Source organism: Sinocyclocheilus rhinocerous, unplaced genomic scaffold (assembly GCF_001515625.1).
Source record: "Sinocyclocheilus rhinocerous isolate Xijiao unplaced genomic scaffold, SAMN03320098_v1.1 scaffold99, whole genome shotgun sequence".
Taxonomy (NCBI): domain Eukaryota; kingdom Metazoa; phylum Chordata; class Actinopteri; order Cypriniformes; family Cyprinidae; genus Sinocyclocheilus; species Sinocyclocheilus rhinocerous.
In genome coordinates this window covers 275,174-278,253 of record NW_015670981.1, presented here as the reverse complement: position 1 = coordinate 278,253, position 3,080 = coordinate 275,174, and positions in this window count along the sequence as shown.

The following is a 3,080-nucleotide window of genomic DNA, read 5'->3' as shown; positions in this document are numbered from 1 at the left end:
ATATATATATATATATATATATATATATATATATAATGCATTTGCATATACGTTTTCTGTGTGAAGTGTTTTGTAAGTTTTGTAAACATTATTATGTAAATTTTATTTTGTGCAATACTTGTGTTATGTATTTATTACAAACATTTGATAAAATATACAAAAAATACATAAATGCATAACATTTTTATAGTAATATACATATATACTGTAGATAGATATAGAACAAGCATTTTATAAACTGTAATATTTTATACTGATTTATATACTAATATATACTATTCATATATGCATTTAATATATAAATTACATGTGTGATATTAATTATAAAAAATAAGATTTATAATTTTTTTTTTTTTACATATTGCATTTGCATGCATATGTTTTTGGTAAAGTGTTTTATAAACATTTATTAGTATTTTAGTTTTATTTATTTATTTTTAGAGAGTGAAGGTGAGGGGAGTAAAACATGAACCGGGTAGGAACATGACGGCCCAGACTAAAAACCACATCTGTCACATGAATATCACTCAACATATCGAACCATACACATCCTTTACAACTCCAAGGTATATGTATATATTTTGAATATAAACAAATTGTTTATTAATTCTATAGACAAAATGCCAGGGTTCATGATCAGTTAATTTTTCTATATTTTTAATCACAGAGAAATAAATTATGACTGCCACCATCCATTCCAGTGCTACTGCTACCATAAAACATTTGTCTGAAATCCTCTAATAATGTTAGTCCAGGTTTCTTGCACCAAATCATAATTTATTTTTCTCCTCTCCTCCTGATCATTCAAATTAAACAGGCTGTTTTGCTGCTGTTCCTTTAAGATTTCTACATGAAATTGATCTCTGTTTTGATTGGCGTGCTGCTGCGTAGCGTCATAGTACTCAGTGTTGTTCTCCAGGGTGGCTAGAAAACACTGTTTCCTATGATATGTCCCGCTTTAATGTCACACACGCTTAAATCTTTAGCTGGTGATGCTTGTTGTGTCATCATTCTTGTAGATCTCACCGTGTTGAAGCGACTTAACCTTAGAACTGAATGTTATGTCCAGAGTCCACAGGAAGCAGCAACTCTGACATATGAAATGCTTTTTTTAGTCTTGCGAGATACTGAATATAGATGTTCGTGATTCCCACCAGTCATTGTACAAATATGTTTTTGAGCATTTACACAGTGATGCTATAACTGACAGCTGTGTATGAGTGTAATAAAATGTGTTCTCAAGAGCCTATTTAATTTTCTCAGATTTAGCGACAAAAAAACCACCAGATTTACCTAAATAAATAACATCAAATAACTTTAAAAAAAATTTTTTATAATTGCATAATTTTTTTTTTCAGTTTCACACTGACTTTATCAATAAGAGCATATCTCTTCTGCTCACCAAGGCTGCATTTATTTGATCAAAAATACAATAAAAACTGTAATATTGTGAAATGTTATTACAATGTAAAATAACTGTTTTCTATTTGTACATTTTTTAAATATAATTTATTTCTGTGATGCAAAGCTGAATTTTCAGCATCATTACTCCAGTGTCACATGATCCTTCAGACATCATTCTGATATGCTGATTTTCTGCTCAAGAAACGTTTATGTTATTAATGTGAAACTGAAGAGAAAACGGTTGTACTGCTTAATATTTTGTGAAAATAGGATGTTCTGGTTTGAAAGAGTTCACCCTCAGGTCTCTATTATATTTTGGTCTCCAGATTTGGCTTTGGTCCATCTTTTAATGTACTTTTTTTTTTTCAGCGTTTTAAGTGAGTTTGATTAATATTTGCCTAATAAATGATTTCTCATAAGATTTCATATTCTTTGAACTCTTCTGCTTTTTTAGAACTGGAAAAAAATAATGGCGTTGGCAATAAAGAATAACACCTCTCTTACAGGATCTCATGTTATCCAAATCCTTTCTGCATTATCCATTCCTCATTATGTGCAAACACACACATATACAGTCTAGACCATTATCAATCACAATTTAATAATCCTATATGACCAAACAGAGCTCTAATATTGCTACAATGCAGCATGTCAACAGATATGTTAGACAGCAGTTTGGCTATTTTTAGAATCTGTTTGACGGACCAATGGCAGACAGGGGGGAGTGTTCAGGAAACCTGTTTGAAAGATCATTTTTTGCTTTTCTAGTTGGACAGGAAATCTGTCACCTCAGATAAAATTTTAGAGAATCCAGTTAGTATGTAGTGTTGTTTGTCGCTGATCATTGATACAGAAAACGCTTAGTGCCACAAGTGAAACCAATATGAGTCCAGTTCAAGCAATGCAGCATGTCAACAGATATGTTAGACAGCAGTTTGGCTATTTTTAGAATCTGTTTGACGGACCAATGGCAGACGGGGGAGTGTTCAGGAAACCTGTTTGAAAGATCATTTTTTGCTTTTCTAGTTGGACAGGAAATCAATACACCTCAGATAAAATTTTAGAGAATCCAGTTAGTATGTAGTGTTGTTTGTCGCTGATCATTGATACAGAAAACGCTTAGTGCCACAAGTGAAACCAATATGAGTCCAGTTCAAGATTTTTACAGGAAATGTGATTACAGAAATGTCTGGAAAGGTCAGATCGAAACTTATAAGAGAAGCGGAAAGTTGTTCCCGTGAAAGTCTGCTAGTAAACAGCATCTTGCGCTGTAGGATAAATGACCCTCTGTGTGCTGTTCAAGGCGTGACAGTACGGCTGTGAATGGTTGTATTGATTTTTGTGCCATTTCTTATCTGTGGCATACTAACCTTGTGACCTAAATTGGAGCAAGTTGTACCCCCACCTGTTTACTTTTATAAAGTAACACCGTGAGCTGCAGCCAATAAAGTGTGCCCTGAACCGCAGCTGCAAAATTATAAGAGCCCTTTATGCAATTGACTCTATATTACATGTGTTTTGATAACCTTATTAACTTACTTTGACCTGCATTGTCTTCTTGATGCCTGAATATGTGAATTGTCAGCAAAGATTTCTACACTGGCACTATTTTTGTTTGTCTGGCAGGTCTGGCATGTGATTTCCCAGTCATGTCCTGAGAGTTATAGTCACACGGA